This window comes from Solanum lycopersicum, chromosome 5 (genome assembly GCF_036512215.1).
Source record: "Solanum lycopersicum chromosome 5, SLM_r2.1".
NCBI classification, from domain to species: domain Eukaryota; kingdom Viridiplantae; phylum Streptophyta; class Magnoliopsida; order Solanales; family Solanaceae; genus Solanum; species Solanum lycopersicum.
The window spans coordinates 31,874,514-31,898,886 of NC_090804.1; the positions used below are offsets into that span (position 1 = coordinate 31,874,514).

Below are 24,373 nucleotides of genomic sequence, written 5' to 3' on the forward strand. Positions count from 1 at the left end.
TCGACGTACCAACAGCGCGGTCCATCAATTCATCTACGGTCCATCGATGCTTCTCATCATTCCATACTTAGCTTTTCTTCAACTTTGGGTACTGGGACATCTCTGATCACATCGACGTTTTGCCTGAACGGTCCGTCGATCAGTCAACAGACCGTCATCCTTCCATAGCCCCATGCTTAGCCAAAATTCCCCAAGTTGCTTGCAGATGCCTGAACCTTCAATCGACAGTCACCACCTAAGGTCTGTCGATGGGAAGACGGGTCGTCGATGGCTTCGTGGGTCACTTATGCACTGATTCTTCACAACCTTTTGCATTTTCATTTTGGACAACTTTCCTACAAAACAAACACAAAACATATGAAAATTAGTACAAAAAGGCTCTAGACACACACCAATCTTAAGGAAAAAGCATTGAAAGTACCTTGAAACCATGGTACATCATACACCAACCTTGAACCATTTTTAGGAACGCTATTTGATTAAATACGTATTTTTCAAATATATTTCTAGTCTAAAATCTTAGTCGATTTTGTCAAAATTATATACTTTAATATGCATACTTTACAAAAATTATTTTAAATATTATTGAAATATTTTTAAATTATTAATAAATTTTGAAATAATTATTTTATTCAAATGTTTTAAAGTAAAAATGATTTTAATTTCATAAATATATTACAATATTAGTAATATTTGAATTGAATAACATTCTTTAAATTTCCTCAAAAATATTTAAATCATAACCCATTTTATTCCAATTTATTTCAATTCTAGCCACTAAAACTCCAATTATAACTTTTTTTTCATTTCAATTCTAGCAAATGTAATTTCAATTTTTGCCAATTTATGAACCCAAATAAGAAAATCCCATCTCTTAATCCTAATCTTTGACCCTCCATCTATTTTGAAATTGACGGTTAAAATTAAATCTCTCATTTCTCACCTATTTCAGGACAAAAAGACGTAATACCATATTTGTTTTCTCATTTCCCTTCCTCCCCTCTCCCTCGTAGCCACCGCCCCTCCACTCTCCTCTTCACTAGCGAGATTGGAGAGATGAGTCAAGCGGCGCAGCCTCTTCTTTCCTCCCCTTCCTTTCTCTGATCGTTCTTTTTATCCGCTTTCTTTCCCCCGTTTCCCCCTCTATCTCCCCCTCTCTTCTGTTCTATTTTCCAGGGAGGTCATCGATGAAAAAGAACACCAGTAACTGGATAACAACACGAGTGAGCAGCAACAGCTCGACGAGACAGCAACAACACCTCGATGGGACAACAACAACATGCTCCACCGGCGACAAGCAAAAGCGCCTAATGAATAGCAGCTCTAGCGCCTTCTCTCTCTGCTCTTCCAGCGGCAAAAACAATAAACAACAGCGACTCTGGCAAAACACTGCTCAAACCGGCGAAATAGCGAACTCTGGCAACATTTTTACAGTTTTCAAATTTATTAAGACGGACCTTAACAGATCCGTCCAGGTAAGCTTCAATTTATTTTGACCACCATTCTATTTTTGTTCTTGATTTTAATCACTATGACTTGATTAGTTTGAGAATTCAAGTATCTTATAATATGTCATTCTACTGATTTATGTGGCAACTTGTTAACTGTTAGAAAAATATTTTTGGGTTTGCGATAAGTTTTACCGATTTGGTTGCAATCTTTGATTATTACCATATCATTGGTAATATAATATAATATATTATACTACGATTTGATTTTTTTTCTTGGTAATTAGTATACACAATCCGCTCCCTTGATATAGCCTTATTTGAAGTATGAATCAGGGTCCTCATCCAATTTGGGTAAGGGACAAAATATGATGCTTGAATGTTGTTAATTGTGTCATATCATTGGAAAGTCAAATAAGTTTTATCACAATAAAAGAGAGAGACCAAAACAAAAAAAATTTGAGAAATCATAATTCTCATTTTAATTCATTGGCAAGCTACGACAACTAGCACTAAAAGTTTGGAAATTAAAAAAGTATTATCTTCTTGTAGCATGATATACACAATTTTATTGTTATTTTAAAAAATATATATTATATGTAGAATTAATTGTTGATAACCATTTTAGGTCTACAACCACACTAATCTTGGACTACGCTTTTAAAGTGTTGCCTAAAGTATTTTTGGGAACGCTTTTAAAGTGTAGCCAAAATTTTTAACTTTTCGCAACGATAATATTGGCAACACTTGAAAAGTGTACTCTTTAATGATATAAGCTACACTTTATAAGTGTTGTTACAATATAATATAATTGGCAACAATTATTCATATCTATGGCCAAACTTTTGAAGTGTCCTATTTTTATAATTGTAAAAACAATACTTTGCATATGTGGCCTTAAAATTTTCACTAATATTTTAAATTCCCTCCAACATTTTTAACAACACCTCCAATTTTTATTGGGAAAAAAAATAATTAATAAAACATAATTTTTCTTTTCCCCCAAATCAAAAAAATTCCCAATAGGTCAAAAGAAATCCCACATAGAACGTATTAAACATTTTCTCAAGAAAACGTTTAGCTTGTCATATCTATGAAGAAAATGAGCTAGTTCATACCTCTGTCAGACACCATTGAGAACGGCGTCATGGATTTCTTTCCATCTAAAGAACAAAATGCTTCACTTAAAGATTTGTTGGAATAAAGTAAATTTCTATCGTTAAAAGTCTAAATTTATGGCATCTGGTTTATTGTTTGTGTTGCTGATATGATTTTTGTTGATTAATGGGATTCAAGGTCGTAGTTGTATTACCCAAATTCTGAAGCATTTCTACTTTATCAGCCTAACCTCCATAAACTTTTGTATTCTATAAGTAATCTTGTTCTATACTCTAAGTAGAATATTAGATTGTACTCTTATTGTTGTTTTCTTTAATTAGTTGCGATTTTCGAGTCTTTGAGCTAGATATTACGTTTTTGTCTTCATCAGTAATTTGCTAACGCCATCCATCTTTAACTCAATCATGTATTTCATCTCTCTTTGTGATTCTCCATGTCGTTGAGGTCTGGTATTTGAGATTGAGTTGTAATTTGTATTGTCTTGTCCCTATATTGTGCTTATTAATAACCAATTCTTCTATTATTTTGTTTGTCTTTTGAACCTGTAAATTATACAAGTGATTAGTAAAATTATATCCTCCAGGTTCACTATTTACTATTCTTCTTTAAGGTTTGTGTTCCCGACAGATGCAGATTTGTTGTATCTCAAATTTAATATAGAAGTTTGAAAAGAACTTGAAACACTGAAGGTATAGGAATATCAAAGTTTTAAGAAGTTAGTTGGAGTTTGATGTTGAACTGACTAAATGGTCCATTTAAAATTTTATCTTATGTTTCTTTAACACCTCATATTGTACATATATATAATTTATCATTGACACATTATATATCAATTACATGTATTTAATTTATCGTTGATATTTTCTAAAGCTTCTGAAAAAGGTAAAATTCACATTTTAGTTGATTGATATGATCTAGAATAGTCTAATGGAAATGGCTGAGTGGTAAAGACTTAGGAGTAACAGTAGGAGATCAGTAGTTAAAATCACTCTGTGTGACTTTCCATTCCAATCTTAGTAGGTATATTTATGCGATACATGTGCTTATATGATGTAAAAAGTTGCAGTTGGATTAGTCAATGTGAATACAAGCTCGCTTTACATCTTTTCAATAAGAACAACAAAAATATATAAATTAGAAATTTTCCATGATATTTTAATATATACTAGAGTCAAATTATGTTATTATCTATCACATGTATTTATGTCCTTGAATAATAGTACGACATGATTGTCTCCCTCGTCACTATTGATCTGAGTGATTTCCTAGATAGCTGGAATTAAGCAACCAAAATCATACACAGAGTGGTCTGATGTTTACTATTCAGGGTACACTACATGCCATATTTACTCTTGGCTTTTAATATGGCAGTATGACTTGCTAAATATGTCTACTATAGTTCAATTGGATAAAGATGCTAAACATGCTCTATCATATCAGAAGGTTAATATTGCAAAAGGTTAGATCATTATATGAATTTTCATGAGGCAAATTCTAAATTATTAAATACATGATTGGGTTCGCATTGAAGGTTATTGAGAGAATAGTCATAGAGAAAATAGCAAGAAAATGAAGCGCATCGTCAATTGATATGACACCGCCAAGATATTGGCATACGAAGATCATAGACGAGTTGAACGAAAAAAAAGTCAAAACGGATGTTGAATTCCAACAAGATGTTGGCAGCTGATTCTGACAGGTCCGTTAGTTTTTGGTATCTTTCATGTGAAGTTAATAACGTACTGAACCATATCTTGATACTTCAATGTTTTATAAAAGAATATGTTGATACACATATATCAAACATGATACTTTAGTTATGGCTGTCATATTATTCATCAATTTTATTGGAATTTTGTTCTCATATTAGTCCATCAAATCTCTTGACCTTACATAAGCGCTTAGTATTTGTGTTATATATATATATATATATATATATATATATATATATATATATATATGATCATCTCCATGCGGTTACCCTAGATTGCTTCTTAGTGCTAATCTTAGAAATGACTTTCTGCCTAGAGTTTTCAAGGAAAAAGTTGTACTTATGTTTGCTTTATCCTTCAAGATGATGGAATTCCTATAACTGTAACGCAATTGAGTTGAAATTATTTTTGTAGATCCAACTTCTTTACTTTTGTATTATTGTGTCTGTTTTTTTCCTCCATTTAGGCTGAGAAAATAGGTACATAATCCAATGTGAAGGTTGAGTCATACAAATTTTCTACAATTACTGGAGGAGGTATCTTTTTGACATACAAATTTTCTATAATTATTTATTTTCACTTTTTTGTCTCATTATTTATTTATTATTATCTAAACAGGTAAAGGCCGCCGACTTTGCAATGGCCATTATGGTTACCCTCACTGTCTCTGGGCAGTCGCCTAACAAAATACTTTTAGCCATTGGCAATGGATCTTTATCAATTGGTAAGCTACTATATTATTTGGTGTTTCTACTTGGACTATTCATGTCTATTTTTTAACTATTTGTCCTAAACATTTGTAACAAAACATTACCATTCTCTTAATAGTGTCACTGTTATTAACCTAATAGAGAGCACTCTTTAGATGTTTCTAAGTAATGTAGCATACAAGAATTTTCCTGATTTCATCCCCCAAATACCTATGTGAGATTTATTTTTTTTGTTAACTAAATAGTTCTATTTACCAAAACTGGTGGTAAGTACTTATTCCTTCCAATACACCTGGTATGGAAAGCTATGCTGAAGTATGCACATGTATCTTGGTTAATGCTTCTCCATCACCGATTGTTTCATAAATGAATTTTTTTTACATGTGCGAGATTCATTTTGTTCTTGCTTGGGTCTAGCCATATCTCCAGAGAATTGGTGCTAGTTGTGCTTTGTCAGCATACTAATTCATAATTTTCGATGAACATAGTCAACACCAATATTCTGGTTAGGTAGCTCATATTCAAGAGGGAAGTTTCCCCACATCATCATCCATATAAAGTTTCCAAACTGCTCTACTCTATATTTGTTCCTTCTTGTTTATTGTTCTAATTGAAAAATTCTGTCTCCATTTCATTCATTCAGCACAAGAATAAGTCTTTTACTACATAATAACTCACAGGATTACCACTAACTTTATCACCACATGAGAGAAATAACATGAAAATCACCCAAAACTAAGTAGGGCTTGTGGCATATTAATAAAGCATTGCTATAGAGTTCTTCTTTATTACACTATATTGGAATCATAAACAACTGTCATGACACATTGAAAATTGGTTGTAACATTTTAACACCCCGTATCCAAAATAGACCAAAAATCAACTTTTAAGGAAAAATTGCAGGTGCAATCGACTGTCACCATCTACATAAAGTAGTCTAATTTAAGGCACATACTAACCACTGTAGCGCTCCCAAACACAGCTGAGGAAAAAAATTGGCTAAGTCTCAACCCATGGACAAACCTACGGTCCATAGGTTAGGCCACGGGTTTAAGTCTGTGGATCAAGACTCCTATTAGCCAGTCTCTAACATGAACTACAGACAATCAACACAGATCATCGCTCAATCTACAGTCTGTAGGTCTGACCGTAGGTGAAGGTCAGCAGTTAGTTAGGGGGGTTGTTATTGGGTTAACTTCAAATGGTCATAACTTTTAACATAAAATAAATTAGGTGTCCTAAGACCTATGATATGATAGATAATTGAATTATCTTTCCAAGGCCACCTAGTTTGCTAAATCCAACTTTTGAGTAAAATGTTATGCCCATTTCAGTGAAGTCCTGTCAAGCAGATTCAAATGCCAGACTCAAACGATGAACTGTCAATTAAACGACGGTCCGTCAGTCCCGGCCATCGTTTGCTTCAACAATAATAATTTCAGAGGTCTTTTAGTCTTTTCCTAGTTCATTTAACCCCTAACATATGTTATTTAAACCTTAAATCGTGATATTTTTGTTAGTTTAAACCTAGAAATATAACTAAAACTTACCTAAGTCAAATCATTAATCAAAACTTATAAAAAAAGAAGCAAGAAAGGAGAAAAAGATCAAAAACCCTAGTTCAAGAATGCAGCAAGGTTCATCAGTTCCAGCACCAAAATATAAAGATTTCTCCGTGGATTTCATCACCAGGTATGTGGGATTTCACTAGTGGGTTCCTTTCACCCATTGGGTCCCTAAATATCAGTCAGATTCTTGATTCCCTTATTACAATTAGACTTAGGGTTTCTACAACTTCAGTATATTATCATGAATTAGTTAGTTATATGTTCTAAATTAGATATCCATGTTATTACTCAACTTATTGCATGAATTTCAAAATGATAGCTATGTATTTCATTAATTATTGAATTACACATACTAGGTCTGATATTTCAGTTATTTCATATACACATCCCTCATTTATTAATGAATCGTTATCAGATTAATTATTGCATTCTCAGTTTGCCTGTTCAGTTTTGAGCTACCCAATATTCGTAAATTCAGTCATAACGTGTTAATCACTTAATTCATTGGGAGTAGAATAATATTGAGTTGGACTAGGGTTCAACATATCCAAATATTCCAAGTAGGTTGTAAGTCCTCTCTGTGGGCATAAGATTAGTGATCATGCCAGCGTGCCTTTATACCTCTGGCAGGATATATTGGGCCCGCTCGATGGGGCGTATACATCGGACTCCCAATTTAGTTCATGTGGTTTTATTATCAGTTATTAGTAGCTTCCACAGTTCAGTCAGACTCTAATGCATTGACCAAATTTACAGTTTTCAGTTAGTGTTCAGTCTCAGCATGTTATAAATTTGATCGTTGCATCCAGTTAGCTCAGATTTCAGTATATCATATTTAGAATATTATACATGTTTTTGTCCTTGTTGAGTTATGTTTTATTTCAGCTTTACTCTATCCTACAAGCTCAGTACCTTTCAAGTACTGACTCATACGTACGCTATATCTTTTCGTAATGCAGGTTCAGATTCTCAGCATCTAGATCACGCTTAGATTGATTCTGGATCTCCAGTTCATCAGAGTCGGTGGTGAGTCTGAATTCTCCGAGGAAAATAGTCATGACTTTATTTCAAGTATTTTTAGTCCTTTAGTTTCAATTTTGCTAGACTTAGCTAGGGTCTATCCCAACATTTCTAGTCAGTTAGAGGCTATTCTTAGACATAGTTAGTTTCAGCTTCGCATTGAGTTAATATGTTCTTTGTATTAAACTCATCAGTTTCAAATATCTCAATTATAGTATATGGGTATTTCCCCATCTTTTCATTTTAATTATGATTTAGCTTCCACATCAGTTTATTATCTTTAGTTTGCTCATTATCATGCCAACAGGGTTCATTTGGGATCACTTGTGGTCCTAGGTGCCATGTCCACGTCTTGGTGGTCTCTTGGGGAGTGACAAACTTGGTATTAGATCCAGGTTTAAGTGTCCTAGGATGTATGAAAAGCCGCTTTAAGTAGAGTCCTTTTCATGGGTGTGAAGTGCACCACATCTATTGAGAGGGAGGCTATAAAGTGTTTTAGGAAAAAACTTTACTTTCTTGTTACTCTTATCGTGGTTAAGGTATGATTTAATTCCATTCTAACTCGATGTTTTACATTTCAGATCATGCCTTCTCATAGCGCTAACGCTAGGAATGCGAATACCGGGAATGCAAACGCAGCTTCTCCAGTCTCAGATAAGGAAGTCTCCAATTCTAAGTTCAGGAACGCCATTCAGATGTTGGTTCGGAGTGTGGCCAACCATAACAATCTGCGCTTTCAAGATCATGTGAATGGAAATGGTGGATCAACAAAAGCTTAGGTCTGTAACCTTGTTAGGATGAATTCGCATAAGTTATTTTGATCAAAGACTAATGAGGATCCTCAAAATTTCTTGGATGAGATCAAGAAGATCTTTAAGGTGATACATGTCACCGGGAATGATCGGGTTGAGTTGGCATCATACAGCTGAAAGATGTGGCTCATATTTGGTACACTCAATGGAAGGAGAATAGTGGTACAGATGCAGCTCCTATTACTAGTGAGTGCTTTAGTGAGACCTTTCTAGACAAGTTTTTCTCAATAGAGTTAAGAGAAGCAAAGGCTCAGAAATTCATGAACTTAAGGTAGGGAAACATGACGTTCCAGGAGTATGGGTTTATTTTTAACAAACTCTCCAGGTATGCTCCTCACATGGTTGCTGACTCCATGGCTTAGATGAATAAGTTCTCATATTGTGTGTCAGATTTGGTGAAAATAGAGTGCAAAAATGTTATATTACTGGTGACATGAACATTTCTAGGCTTATGACTCATGCTCAGCAGGTTGAGGGTGATAAGCTTAGGGAATAGGCTAAGGACAATAAGAAGGATAGGACTGAAAACTATAACTACTCGCACTAGCAGTCGAGTGGTGGAAATCGCTCGCAATTCCAACAGAAGTCTTCGACCCCAGCCCCCTGGTCAGCTAGTGTCCATCGTCGAAGAACAGGTATGATCAGAATATTAAAGCAACAAGATCCTAAGTCTCATGGAAGTATTTCAGGCACCACGACTTACCCCACTTTCCCTAAGGGGGTTAAGAACCATCGCCTCATGGGAAAGGAAGGATGCTTTGGATGCGATCAATCTAGTCACAAGTTGAGGAATTTTCCTTCTAGATAGGGTCAATGAGGTAGTAATGTAGAGCACAATCTACAACTTCAGCAGCACCAACAAGTCACCCGACTAAGCAAGGGTAACTCATCTGGTATAGATGGCGGTAAGTGGTAGCACAAGTTGTATGCTTTTTTAGCTCGTCACGATCATAAAAGTTCTCATTATGTAGTCACTGGTACGTTAAAAGTATTTGACCTTGAGGTTTATGCATTATTAGATCCACGGACTACTCTCTCATTTGTAACTCCTTACATAGCAGTCCAGTCCAGTGTTAGTCCAGAAACTCTATCAAAACTTTTCTCAGCCTCTACTCCAGTTGGTGACCCAATTATAGCTAGATAGGCATACAAAAGTTGCCCTATCACAGTATGTCATAAAGTCACCTCAACAGATCTTGTAGAGTTAGTAATGGTAGACTTCGATGTCATTTCTAGAAATGGATTGGTTACATTCCTGTTATGCCTCAGTTTATTGTAAAACTAGGATTGTTCGTTTTCAGTTTTGAAACGAACCAATCTTAGAATGAAAAGGTGGCAGCTTAGCACCTATGGGATGGTTCATATCTTACCTTAAGGCCAGAAAGATGATCTCTAAGGGTTATCTCTATCATCTAGTTTGAGTAAGGATTTTAGCTCTGAAACCCTAACTCATGAGTCAGTTCCGGTAGTCATTGAGTTTCCATAAGTGTTTCTAGAAGATCTTCCGCAGTCGCTCACAAAAGGGAAACTAACTTTGGAATTAGTCTCCTTCCAGATACCCAGCCTATTTAAATTCCTCCTTATATAATTGCTCTAGCAGAGCTTAAGGAATTTAAAGATATTTTAGATAAGGGTTTTATCAAACCTAGTATTACTCCATGGGGCGCACCGGTGTTGTTCGTAAAGAAGAAAGATGGTTATCTCAGAATGTGCATTGACTATAGACAGTTGAACAAGGTAACAATCAAGAATAAGTATCCCATCCCCAGGATTGATGACTTGTTTGACCAATTTTAGGGTGCTATCCATTTCTCAAATATAGACCTCCGATCGGGTTATCATCAGCTCAGAGTCAGAGATAGTTACATTCTGAAAACATCCTTTAGAACTTAGTATGGTAATTATAAATTTGTAGTTATGTCATCTGGACTAACAAATGCTCCTACAACTTTCATGGATTTGATGAACAGAGTCTTCAAAAACAGTACTTAGACTTGTTTGTTATCATCTTTATTGATAATATCCTTATTTACTCTAGGAATGAGGAAGAACATGCAAGTCATTTGAGAATTGTTCTACAAAATCTCAAGGATCACCAGATATTTGCTAAATTTAGCAAATGTGAGTTCTGATTGCAATTCGTTGCTTTCTTTGGTCACATTATATCTAGTGAAGGGATCCGAGTAGATTCGCAAAAGATAAAAGCGGTGAAACAATGTCCAAAACCTACCTCTACTACAGATATCAGAAGTTTTTTTTGGTCTAGCAGGTTATTACAGAAGGTTCGTGAAAGGATTTTCATCCATTGCCTCATAATTGACTAGGTTGACTTAGAAGATGGTCAAGTTTCAATTGTCAGATATTGTGAGAAAATCTTTGTAGAAATAAAAACTAGATTGACTACAAGTTCTATCTTGACTCTACGAGAGAGTTCAGATGGTTATGTGATCTGGTGTGATAAATCCATATTTAGCCTATATTGTGTGTTGATGCAGCGAGATAAGGTTATAATGTATGCTTATAGTCAGCTTAAGGTGCATGAGAAGAAATATCCAACTTATGACCTCAAACATGCAGCAGTGGTGTTTGCACTCAAGATCTGGAGACGTAGTTGTATGGTGTTCATGTAGATTTTGGTCACTTACCATAAGAACCTTCAATATGTGTTTACCTAGAAAGTTGAATCTTCACCAGAAAAGATGGATTAATTTCCTTAAGGATTATGATACAATTGTGGCATTACAATCCTGGTAAGGCAGATGTAATGGCAGATGCTCTTAGCATATTATCTATGGGTAGTGTAGCCCATGTTGAGGAAGAAAGGAAGGAACTAGTGAATGATGTTCACGGGCATGTTCGCTTGGGAGTTCTCCTTATGAGCATATAAAACAATGGTGTAAGCAAAATCTTATTTGGTAGTGGAGGTTAAGGAAAAGGAAGACAATTATCCAATCTTGCTTGAACTTAAGGGTACAGTCCATAATCAGAGAGTGGAGGTTTTCTCACAGGGGGAGATAAAGTACTTCGCTACCATGGTAGATTGTGTGTTCCTGATGTGGGTGAACTGAGACAGTATATTCTTGCAGAATCCCATAACTCTAAATATTTTATTCATCTAGGGTACAGTCCATAATCAGTAAGTGCATCAATTGCAAGCAAATCAAGGTAGAACGTCAAAAACCTATGACTCAAGAGATCGACATTCCTACTTGGAAGTGGGAAGTTATCAATATGGATTTCATCACAGGGTTACCTCGAATTCACAGACAGCATGACTCAATTTTGGGTGATAGTTGACAGGATGACTAAGTCTTCTTGCTTTTTGGCGATCAAGACAACAAATTCAACGGAGGAATATGCCAAGCTTTACATTAAATGTGAGGTTTCATGGGATTCTTATCTATTATATCTGATAGATGTCCTCAGTTTACCCCTATTTTCTGGAAGTCATTTTAGAAGGTCCTTCGTACCCAGGTTAACCTTAGCACAACATTTCATCCGCAGACGGATGGATAGCAAAGGGTACCATTCAGACCCTAGACTATATGTTGAGAGCTTGTGTGATCGATTTCAAGGGTAGTTGGGATGATCATCTTCCTCTTATTGATCTCTCCTATAATAATATCTATCATTCTAGCATTTAGATAGACCCTTATGAGGTATTGTATGGGCGTAGATGTAGATCTTTTGTTGGTTGGTTTGAAGTAGGTGAAATAGCTTTAATAGAGCTAGATTTATTCCTTTGTTCTATGGAGAAAGTGCAACTAATTAGAGATAGACTTAAGACAGCCCGGAGTTGTCAAAAATCTTATGCAGATGTAAGGATAAGGGAATAGAGTTCCAAGTTGATGATTGGGTTTTCTTGAAAGTGTCACCTATGAAAGGGATGATAAGATTTGGCAAAAAATGAAAGCTCGGTCCTAGATATGTAGGCCCTTACAATATCTTGAAAAGTGTTGGCAAGGTGAAATATGAGTTAGAGGTGCCAGCAGAACTAGCAGCATTGCATCCAGTCTTCCACATCTCGCTCTTGAAGAAGTTGGTGAGTGATCCAATCTCTATAGTTCCATTAGAGAGTGTGGCAGTGAAAGATAGTCTTTCTGATGAGGATGTACCCGTTGAGATTCTGACCGTCTGGTTAGAAGGTTGAGAAAAAAAGAAGTCGCTTCAGTCAAGGTTCTGTGGAGGAATTAGCTTGTAGAGAGAGCTACTTGGGAAGCGGAAGAAACCACGAAAGCCAAGTATCCTCACCTCTTTCCTTCCGATTCCACTCCTGCTTGAGGTAATAGTTCTCTTCAATTTTTCAGTCATTCATGCGTAAATTCAACCTTAGAATCATGTTCACTTAGTTTGTACTTGCATTTTTAGAATATTTGCATGTCCTTGGAACTCAATTCAGTCAGAAACTCAGTTTTCAGTGTTTAGTAGTAGGGATTGCAACTCTATTTCATCTTTTTTAGTCTTCATTCGAGGACGAATGTTCCCAAGGGGGAGATAATGTAACAACCCGTATTCAAAGAAGACCAGAAATCAGCTTTTCAAAAAAATTGCAGTTGCAATTGAAGGTTACCATCTACAGACCGTAGTCTGATATACGACCTGTACTTTGGGTCCGTGGTTCACCACTATAGCCCTCCCAAACAAAACTCAAAAAAAATCGGCTAAGTCTCGATCCAAAGACAAACCTACGGTCCGTAGGTCAGACCACTGTCTGTGGTCTATGTCCGTGGATGAAGACTCCTATTACCCAGCCTCTGACATGAACTACGGATGACCATCACGGACTGTTGTTCGATCTACGGTTCATATGTCTGACAGTAGGTGAAGGTTAGTAGTTAGTTAGGGGGGATTGATGTTGGGTCAACTTTACATGGTCATAACGTTTAACACAAAATGAATTAGGTGTCCTCTGACCAATGTTATTATAGATAATTGAACTATTTTTCCAAGGCCACCAAGTTTTCATAACTATGACCTCCGAGTAAAACGTTATGTCCATTCTAGTAAGGAACTAAATGATGGACCATTGATTGAACGACGGTCCGCCAGTTCAGGTTATCGATTGCTCCGACAACAATTATTTCATAGGTCTTTTCGTATTTTCCTAGTTCGTTTAAACCTAAGATACATCATTTAAACCCTAAATCATGATATTTTAGTCAGTTTAAGCCTATAAACATAATTAAAACTTACCTAAGTCAAATCATTAATCAAAACTTAGAAAAAATAGAAGCAATAAAGGAGAAAAAGGTCAAGAACCCTAGTTTAAGAACGCTGCAAGGTTCCATCAGTTCCAACCTCAAAATCTAAAGATTTCTATGTAGATTTCATCACCAGATATGTGGGATTTCACTAGTGGGTTCCTTTCACCCATTGGGTCCCTAAATATCATCAGATTCTTGATTCCCTTATCATAATTAGACTTAGGGTTTCTAGAATTTCAGCAGATTACCATGAATTAGTTAGTTATATATTCCAAATCATATTACTATGTTATTACTCAGTTTATTGAATAAATTTGAGAACCTTTAGCTATGTATTTCTTTAGTTCTTGAATTACACATGCTAGGTCAGATACTTCAATTACTTCTGATATACATGCCTCAGTTATTAATGCATCATTATCATATTGATTGTTGCATTTTCAGTTTGCATGTTCATTTTTGAGTTATCTAGTATTTACAGAAATTCAGTCATAATGTGTTAATCACTTAATTCATTGGGAGTAGAATAATACCGAGTTGGACTAGGGTTCAGCGTACCCAAATAGTCCCAGAACTACTAGCCAAGTAGGTTGTAAGTCCTCTCTGTGGGCATAAATTTAGTGATCATGTCAGCATGCCTTTATACCTCTGGCAGGACATAGTGGGTCCTCTCGATGGGGCGTAGATATCAGACTCCACATTTAGCTCATGTGGTTTTATTAGCGGTTATTAGTAGCTCCCATAGTTCAGTCAGACTCTATTCCATTGACCATATGTACAGTTCAGTTAGTATTCAGTCTCAGCATGTTATAAATTTGGTCATTGCATCCAGTTAGCTCAGAATTCAGTATATCATACTTAGAATACTATACTTGTTTTTGTACTTGTTCAGTTATATTTTATTTTAGCTTTACTCTATCCTACATGCTCAGTACCTAATGTAGGTTCAGACTCTCAGCATCCAGATCATGCTTAGATTGATTCCCGATCTCCACTTCATCAGAGTTAGTGCTGAGTCCTTATTCTCCGAGAATAATAGTCATGAGTTTATTTTTAGTATTTTTAGTCCTTTAGTTTCAATTTTTGCTAGGCTTATCTGGGGTATGTCCCAACATTTCTAGTCAGTTAGAGGCTATTTTCGGACATAATTAGTTTTAATTTAGTATTGAGTTAATATGTTCTTTGTATTAAACTCATTAATTTCAAATATCTCAGTTATAGTGTATGGGTATTTCCCCATCTTTTCATTTTAATTATTGTTGGAATATGTGCGTCCACTACCAGTCAACGGACCAGGTCCCTTGACACAGCAAGAACAGTGCGGAAGATTAAACAATATGCAGAACAAAGACAAGCAGTTTACGTGGAAACCTCCTTGCTCAAAGGAGTAAAACCACAACCTGTTGCACAGGATTTACAAGCGTCTTCACTAATCTTCTCAAGCAAAAGTGAAATTCGGTTGCAATCAATGTGAGAAAAATTTATTAATCTCACGATCAAGTAAATCTACCTATTACTTGAAGAGCCTAAGCGGATACCACACCGCCCACTAAACCACCTAACTCTAGATGACTTAGAATTTGACTAAGCAACAAAACAATGTTGCCCACTAAATCAGTTAACCTTAACTGATTTAGACTTTTACAAATCCAAAACAAATATCTGAATCCTTTATAGATTAGGAACAGATTTATGATGTAAGTACATAGACACAAAGCTCTAAATACAACAAAGATTCTTCTTTGCTCTATCAGGTCCTTCTGTTGAGTTGAGCAATGTTCTTCGTTGAAGATGGCCTTCTGTTCAAGCTTGTGAATTTTTAGAGAAAATCCAAGTTTAATTTGCCAAGTCTTGAATTTGTGTTTGTTGGAAAGAGATAATATAATTTTTCACAAATTCTTGAAGTCATCCCATTGGCTGAAGGCCTGCTGTTGGAAAAGTTGTGCACCTACCACATCAGAGATGACAGCTTTTCTGATAGCTGTCTTTTCTTCCTTTTCACATCGCAGTCTTGTGGGGACCAGGTCCCTTGCTTGCGGGGACGGTCCCTTGCAAACTTCTTTGTGAGTTCTTGAAAAGGCTTGCTGGCTGACTTTCTTCTTTGGATGAATGAATATAATATGGTGTTTGTCATGCTAAAAGTATCAAACATAAAAAGTTATTATCCGTTGGACAAATACCCTCCTCCATTCTGATTGGTGTAGTACACTGACGCCTTACCAACCTTTGACGTGACAGTTTTACAACTGTAACTAATTATGTATCTGATGGAGGAAATTCTGCCTGGTATGAGGTCCCTGCATTTGTGAGATACTGAAACATACAATCTAGTCCGCTCTTCTTATTGGTGTAGGATACTGCACTATTCACCTACCACCTGACACGGCAACTTTTATGACTGTACCCCATTTGTATCTGGACGAGAGCACTTTGCCAGGGACCAGGTCCCCGCATTTGTGAGGATCATCAAAACACCTGGAATATAACATTTTCCCCCTTTTTGATGATAGCACACAAATATACCTCACACTGAGTTTATCATTCATCTTATTGTTAGCAGTTCCAAATATCTCAGTTATAGTGTATGGGTATTTCCCCATCTTTTCATTTTAATTATGATTTTGTTTCCACATCAGTTTATTATCTTTAGTATGCTCATGATCATGCCAGCAGGGTTAGCTTGGGATCACTTATGGTCTTAGGTCCCGTGTTCGCGCCTCGAGGGTATTTCGAGGTGTGACAAACATATTGAACATCACAATAAATAAATTGGCAATAGCTTTTGTATTTATTATGTGTCTGTTTTTTCCTTCATTTAGGCAGATAAAATAGGCACATAAGTCAATGTGAAGGTGGAGTCATACTCGCCCAACCTTTTTTAGAAGAAAAATATGTAGGAGCTTATAATGAACATTGCTAGTCATACTCGCCCAACCTTTTTGAGAAGAAAAATATGAAGGAGCTTATAATAAACATTACTTCTACGTACTGCGTTGTTGGCGCTACTGTTACTCATACTGGTGCAGATGCCGCAACAACACCTGCTGCGGGTGAGAAAAAGGTACGATTTGATCTGACATTTGTATAATAATGTACGAACAGTTAGTAAGTTAACTTTGGGAAACACAAGGTTTTCATGGAGTGAGGCAACTAAATTAGGGAAATTGGAATCTCTTAAGGTTCTTAAGTTGGAAGAAAATGCATTCATGGGCGATACTTGGAAGTTGAAGGTAGGAGGATTTGGAAAACTCGGGCTATTATGGATCGAGAGGGTAGAATTAGAAACTTAGGAGGCGTCATATCGTAACTTCCCCATCCTCGACCAACTTGTTCTTGTCTCATATGAAAAGCTCAACTCTGTGTCATTTCCGCTGGCTGATATACCTAACCTTTATGAAATGAGGCTAGAGAACACAATCAAAGAATTCAAATGTGCAAAAGATATAGTGTAACACAAGATGATATCTCAAAACATAAAATTCAAGTTCAGAATATTCCCCCCCCCCCCTGAAATCGAATCCAAGGCCACACAGTAAAGTTGAAAGATCAATCAAATTCATTTGTTTATTTATAATTTTTTTGAAACCTATCCTATCTGCCATGATTTTCCTCTCTTTGTTTCTGTTTTTTTATTTACTAAACTTAATTTTCCTCTTCTACTGCAGAGGAGAACTTAGACATTGAGCTTGCTGGAAGCCACAGCTAGCTAGAGTACTGAATGTCATTTTCAAATAAGGGTATATGTTGTTTTTCGAGTTTCTTTTCGTGTGGAAGCCACAAACAAATAACTCTTTGCATCTATCCTGTTTTGTTATGGTTATATTTGTTTTTTTTCATTTGTGTAAAACTCTTCTTTTAATCTACTATTTTCTTTGCAATACTAGTGAATCTATCCAAATAAAAATTATTATTTTCAATTCAAAATTGTGACTATAAAATTCTAGACAACGTTGTCATATTGTGTAGCATATAAATATTTTGTAGTCAAAATATTATTGTCACACTTAAAAGTGTAGTCATAGGGATATGAAATGTTGTATCCACATGGACAAGGACTACACTTCAAAGTATTGTCATACATTAGATAGAAAAGGCAACACTTTAAAATCGTTATCATACATTAGATTAAAAGGCAACACTTAAAAATCATGGGCAATAAGGAAGCTAAGGCCACATCAAAAGTGTAGATGTATGAGATAGAAATGTTGCTATATGAGGTACATAAAGCATTTCCATTTTGCCTTTTAGGCTATGATTTTAAGCATAGCTGATAAGGCAGTGCTTGAACGCTTCTTTCGGGCAACCTCGAAAAAGTGTTGCTTAAAGTTTAAAAGTGTAGCTTTTTATCAAAGGTCACACTTTTTGCTAGTGTAGGCTACACTTTACTGGGGTGGTCATAGACCTAAAATTTTGTGGTGCATGTTGCTGACTGTAATACATTTCCCTCTGATTGACAATTGATTCTGTTTTTTTCCAATTGGTTAGTGATTTGGTTACTCCTTTATTTGATTAAGGGTTGTCCGCTTGATTTAATATTATTATGATAACTGATTTCTCCATAATGTTCTTTCTTTCCTTCTTTAAGCTTAGAGGACATATCCCTAGTTATCCTGATTATATGGTAAGCTCATTGATACGGGGGTGTTGATTTTGGATTGAAAAGGTAATTCCTTTAAACAGTTATTATTTGTCTCACTTTATTAATGCATATTATTTGTTTAAACTGAACGTAGTTGTCTTAGTTAAATAGGCAGATTCTTACTTAAATTTATTTGGTAAAAAGATTTCGGTTGATAGCTTGATTGACTAATGTTAATTGATTTGTTTTCCTTAGAAGATGTCTTACTTGTTTATTTCTGGAAAAAATATCTGTTTGTTTGGAAAATATTTTTTTACTGATTGCACGGTATCTTATTTAAGAAAATAATATTAATTGATCCCTCCTTCTATTAATATTTGTCCTGATTAATTCCTACTTGTTTTTTTATCACAACCTTAATTATTTCATTGTTTTATTTAGTCGCTCATATTTGGTAAAAATAATAATAATAATTTAAAATAAATCTGATTTGGCTCTTCATCATTTAAGGAAAAATAATATTACTCTTCCTAATTTTATACTTACTTGTTTATATTTCGTAATAAAATATTTTTTTTACAAATCTGATTTTGCTCTCCTCATAATTAAGTAAAATATTATTCTAAGTGATCCCTAAATAATTCTTTTCCTATATTGTTGACCCCTCATATTCACTATATAAAGAGACCTCTCTTTTCATTAAACACCACCAATTCTACATTACTCTTAACTCTCATCTCTCACTTTCAGTTACTCTTAAAGAATAACAAAAAAGTATATTGCTTTCTACTCTTGAAAAGAATCAGAACTCTAGTAAAGTTTTGGATCATTCTTTGTTGTTTTTGTTGTGTTGCTATTTCGGTGGATATCTCTTCAAAACTGTAACGACCCATTTGGTTGTTTTAAATATTAGAGATTTTTATTTCATAAAATAATTTTTAAAGATTTTAAATGGGTATTTTGGATTATTCGTAATTATAATTATGAAATTAGTGGGGTAGTTTTAATAATTATTTAGTTGGTGGTTAAAGAAAATAATAGTAAAATAAATAGTGGGTCACTTTTATAATTTATAATTAGTTAGGTATACAATTAGGGTAATAAAAGTTAAATTAGATTAATGAGAATATACTATTATTCATGTTCCAAAATAAACTAATGGCGGCTCTAATCCTTAAAGGAGAGAAGACTATGATGCCAAAGAACAATCGCATGTTTGTGCAGGTGAAAAAAAAATTTCATTTATATATATATATATATGTTATAATTAATTAATGGTTACAATTAGAAACTATTTATAATTAATTTTTGACAATAGATAGTAGCGTTAGGTTGGGTCGTAAGTGAAATTGGTATATAGGATTGTATATTATATTTATTATTATTATAATGTTAAGAGGTAAGAAAATTGTGGTGTTGCATTCATACATGTGTGTATATTATATTTTAATGGAAAGTAACCAATTGATTACGTAATGGTAGTGGATATATTTTGGACAAAGGTACTGGATCGAAAATGTAACTAAGGGAATCTTTGTACAAGGAATTCATGATGTTATTGGTTAGAATAATGATTGAGAAGGAATAGAAGGGATCAATTGATAACTGGAAAAGTTATGCATATAATTTCTTATTTGTTCTTCCTTGTTGTTTCCGTTGGAAGTTCCCAATTCCTCTTTTGATCAGAATTACTAAGGAATACAATAATCACCTTCAATTATTCATCGTAAGCAATATGAGTTTTTATGGTACGACATGTATATTGGGTTGAAGTTTGATTGTAAGATATCATATAATGATTCAAATTTTGATATCTTAAGATAGATAATTAAATTTTTTAAGGCATTAGGTATGTAATGTAGGAATTGAGATTTAACACTAGGTTTGAAATTTGAGACTTATGAGAATTAGTTGGTATTAAAGCTTAGGAATTCAACTATAAATTTCGAGAGTTGTTGGTTCTAGGCTAGACATTATAGTAATATGGATGGCAATGGACTCGTTAACTTACATATATTATATACTTGATAGATTGAAAAGGTTCGGAGACGATGAGGAAACAAAAAGTATTGGAGACGTAACTTGTGTCACTTCGGTTCTTCGGTGGAGGTAGGTTATGGTTTATGTTATTTGAAAATAAACTCTTAATAGTGATTGATATGCATTGAATGATATTGTGAAGTTCTCTATGTACTTGACTGTGTGATTGTGTGGTTTGTGATTGTGTGGTCTGAAATCCTGAGACCGTATAATTTATATTCTCTAACCCTCTCTATCAACGTGTTGCCTTGAATAAAGAAGGCTTGATGAAAATAATATAACAATGAATTGAAAGCAGTGTTAATAAAGGATAAATCAATAGTATAATAAGATCGGAGTGTCACGTTCCGGCACGGTATAGTTGGATCGGAGTGTCACGTTCTGACACGGTATAGTTGAATCGGAGTGTCACGTTTCGACACGATATAATTGGATCGGAGTGTCACGTTCCGACATGGTATAATTGGATCGGAGTGTCACATTCAAACATGGCATAATTGGATCGGAGTGTCACGTTCCGACACGGTATAGTTAAATCTGAGTGTCACGTTCCGACACAAAAACATTAAAGGAAAAGGATATTGAATAAATTTAATGTACTCAATCTCAAAGAACCCATTTCCCAACGAACGTGGTGTGGAGGCATGAGTCCTTGTGTGTGCTTGATATTGTTTTAATTAGGTACTTGCTTCAATTGTCACTCATTCATGTTGTTTGTTGCTTCTCACCTATTAAGTACTATATTTGATTTTATACTATTATTCAGTGTATGTTAGTTACTATTTTGGGTTGGCTGATGATACTTACTCAGTACATGTTGCCTCGTACTGAGCCCTACTTGTATTTTTTTTTGTTTTCCTTATATGGAGTGCAGCAAGTGTACCAACGAATTTGAATCGCCCTTAGCTCTATCAAGTCTCATCATATCAAGTTCAAAGGTGAGCTATTCATTCGAGCTTGAGTTGGATTCTCTCAGTCATTATCTGATGTCCTTAGTTTTCAGACACGAATTACTTTATTTTATTTGTTTTGGTGTCTTTGATATTCTTAGACTCAGTAATTGGAGATTAGATATCCTTGTTGTGATGACTTTCAAGTTTTGGGAAAAGATATTTAGTAATATATTTGAGCTTCCGAATTATGTTTGTAGTTTGTAAGTTGGGTTAAATTTGTTGGTTCTCTCACCTAGGGGTGTAAGTGTGAGTGTCACTCACAACTCATTTTGGGTCGTGACAAACTTGGTATCAGAGCGTTCGGTTCGTTGATCTCATCACACAAGGACAAGTCTAGTAGAGTCTTGCAGAACGGTAAGGGGACGCCTTTACTTTTCTTCGAGAAGCTATATGACTTTAGGAAAGCTCATTTATTTCATTCTTTCGTGCTACTGCTTGAATCCAATTGGTATCTAGGTGATACAAATTGGTATCTGAACTTCTTCACTCTATTTCAAATATGGGTACTACTAGAGTATTTGAAGTTGAAATAGCAACAACAGAAAGAAAAAAAATATGTCCTTAAAATAGATTATTTTCTCGATCGCAAAATGTGGTGGTAGTCTCATGTCGAGTGTCGAGTGTCGGTTAATAAAGACACTACTATGACTTCATAGAGTGAGGGTATATTCGAGAAAGTCATCGATGCTTACTTGGTTAGAGTTAGGAAGTGTGCTATTTTGTTATTGAATTGATCTAAGAAGTATAACAAATTGCTTGGTCTAGAGTGAGAACATATTCGATAATGTTTTGCAATTATTCAATGGGTAGAAATATGTGGGCTATTGGGGTACGATATTATGGACAGGTATGATGTGTTCTAGTGAGGTATCTAACGGACAAAACGGTGTGGCAGTACTAGGGTTATGTGGAAACAGGTACGTCGATTGTCAAGTATGAATACTAGTTACTAAAGGAGTTACAAGCTGTACGACATGGTCAGATAATAAGATTTAGTGTTGCATTCACATTTGAGAAACCAACTAGTTTATTACTAGAGGAACATAGATTGAGCATTATTTTAAAGGAAAATTTTAGTGGTGAATCTTTGGTACAATATTAATATGTTTAGGTTGTGAAATGTATCCTGATGATTCTGAATGAGTACTGACGATTTTATCTTAAGATTTAAAAGGTAGATTGATACAAAAATGACAAACTTATAGGGAAATAAAAAGTCCTAGTGGATATACTTGGATGTGAAGTAAATTGAAGATTTAGCAAGAAAGTGCATATAAATTGGGTTAGTCCCTTGAATTTGATTGGTATACCTAAGTTTAAGGTTTTAGATCGAGGAAAAGGTTCACTTCATGGTGATAAAAGGGTTAACTGAGCATGATGGAAAATAAAAATTCGTGAGAAATTGTAATTGCGATGAAATTATATGATTAGGATTTGTTGGTTAAATAAATTTTGTATGTAATAAAGACTTGCGAGTATCTAAGGTTGTGATTTCCTACTATTTTGTGAGTAATGTGGGTGTATGACAAGTTTTAAGAGATGTTGGGTCAACGCTCGAATAGAATTTAAAGGAGCTGGAATCATAATTCAAATAAGATAAAACTTGTGGGATGTGTAGCCTTTAAGAAAATAAGTGAGAGAAGGAATATTTTCTCTGATTGTAAGAACTAAAAATGTATCTTCGAAGGGGTTGAGAATTGGGTTTGGAAATGCATAATTTTATCTGTTTTGTTTTGGTAAGGTAATAGCATAACAGGTTAATCAGCTTGGTTAAAAGCTATTGAATAGAATTTAAGAAAGGAGTGTACAGACGTTCAGCTTGAGTGAGATGATAAGTTCTGTTGTACTGTTGAATTTAGAAATGAGTAGGGTTGGATTTTTAGTGAAGCATATGGTATGGTTGATGGAGAGGCAATCCATGATATGCTAAGATAAGGTAATTATAAAAGTCTTCAAAGTATAAGCAAATGTAGATACATGTATTGGGTTACACAATTGGACTTAAAATTCAAACTTTTCATTATAAGTCTGAATTCTTTGTGATGTGTTTTTTTTTCAAGGTATGAATTTGTAAGGTAATAAATGATTGATTGCATTGGTATTAAGCATGTGAAAGAACTTATGCATGTTTTGGATCATAAAGTTTATTACTTTTGATTGTTAAAGAATCTAAGAAGAGTTTCCTTCTGAGTTTTGATTTAGAATGTGAAGTAAAATGCCATGGGTTGTTGATAAAAGGATGAGATCGATGAGTGATCTAAAGAAACAAGAATATTGACATATTGAAGGGTGGAATAGTATTTTTCACCATGAGAAGAATTTGAGAAAAGTGAAGGAATAAGACCTCTCGTATAAACCCATTGGTTGTATTGATTTTTGCCTATGAGTTTAGATATGACTGTGAGATGTGAAGTAGTTCGATATAGACTTACTCGAATTTATCATCGAATAAAGATTGAGTTTTGATTTGGATTGCAAACAATGAGGCATGGAGAATTTAGTATTTTACATGGGGTTAGATTGCTCAAATTTGGATAGATGACTTAAGAATGATGCATAAGGTGTAATATAATTCTACATGGTTATTAAGAATTTAGAGTTGGAATAATACTACTCTATTGATGGGATTACATAGAATATTATGATGTGTTACATAGATACTTAATGGTGAACAGAGGTTATGAGCTAATAGGATACATAATTATTTGAATGACCAAGAAACTTCCTAAGTGTTGGCATGAGGTATGTGATGGTTTAGAAGGGTAGCTAAAGCATGATATGTGGTAGTGGTGTGAGGTTGACTTGGGGTTTGATTTAATAGTTTATCATGATGGAAAGGTACTATCAAATTTTAAATAATGTTAGTAGCCTTGTTTGGAACTCGTAATTGTCATGAAATGCTTAAATAGAAAGAGAGATAGTCATAGTTTTAACATATATTTTATAAGAATACTTGATACTAATGGTGGTTTGGGAGTAAGGTAGATGATTGATGTGGTTATGATGTTTTGTTAGTACTAAAAGTGTCGACTTCAGTGGATGTAGGGTTCGATAAAGTAAGTATGTGTGCAATTATAATAGGGACTAAATTGGTGATTGGGTAGCTAGAAAATCAAAGAGATAGAGTCAGATGAATGAAGATGTTTGATATGGAAACTATTGGAAAAAAAATATCTGAAGTTACTCGACCTTGATCATATACACTCTT

General features: G+C 34.7%; 1 long non-coding RNA gene across 3 annotated transcripts; it reads left to right on the top strand.

The window, feature by feature from the left end:
* Positions 1–1,003: 1,003 nt before the first annotated feature.
* LOC109120341 (uncharacterized) lies at positions 1,004–17,473 on the top strand. Of its 3 annotated transcripts, XR_011221291.1 has the most exons (8): positions 2,468–2,653; positions 3,939–4,026; positions 4,099–4,266; positions 4,746–4,815; positions 4,898–5,003; positions 7,517–7,583; positions 8,159–12,671; positions 17,259–17,473. It is a non-coding gene; the product is annotated as an uncharacterized lncRNA (long non-coding RNA). The 3 variants fall into 3 exon arrangements; XR_011221292.1 differs by lacking the exons at positions 2,468–2,653; positions 3,939–4,026 and adding an exon at positions 1,004–1,475; XR_011221290.1 differs by lacking the exon at positions 3,939–4,026.
* The last annotated feature ends 6,900 nt before the right edge of the window (positions 17,474–24,373 follow it).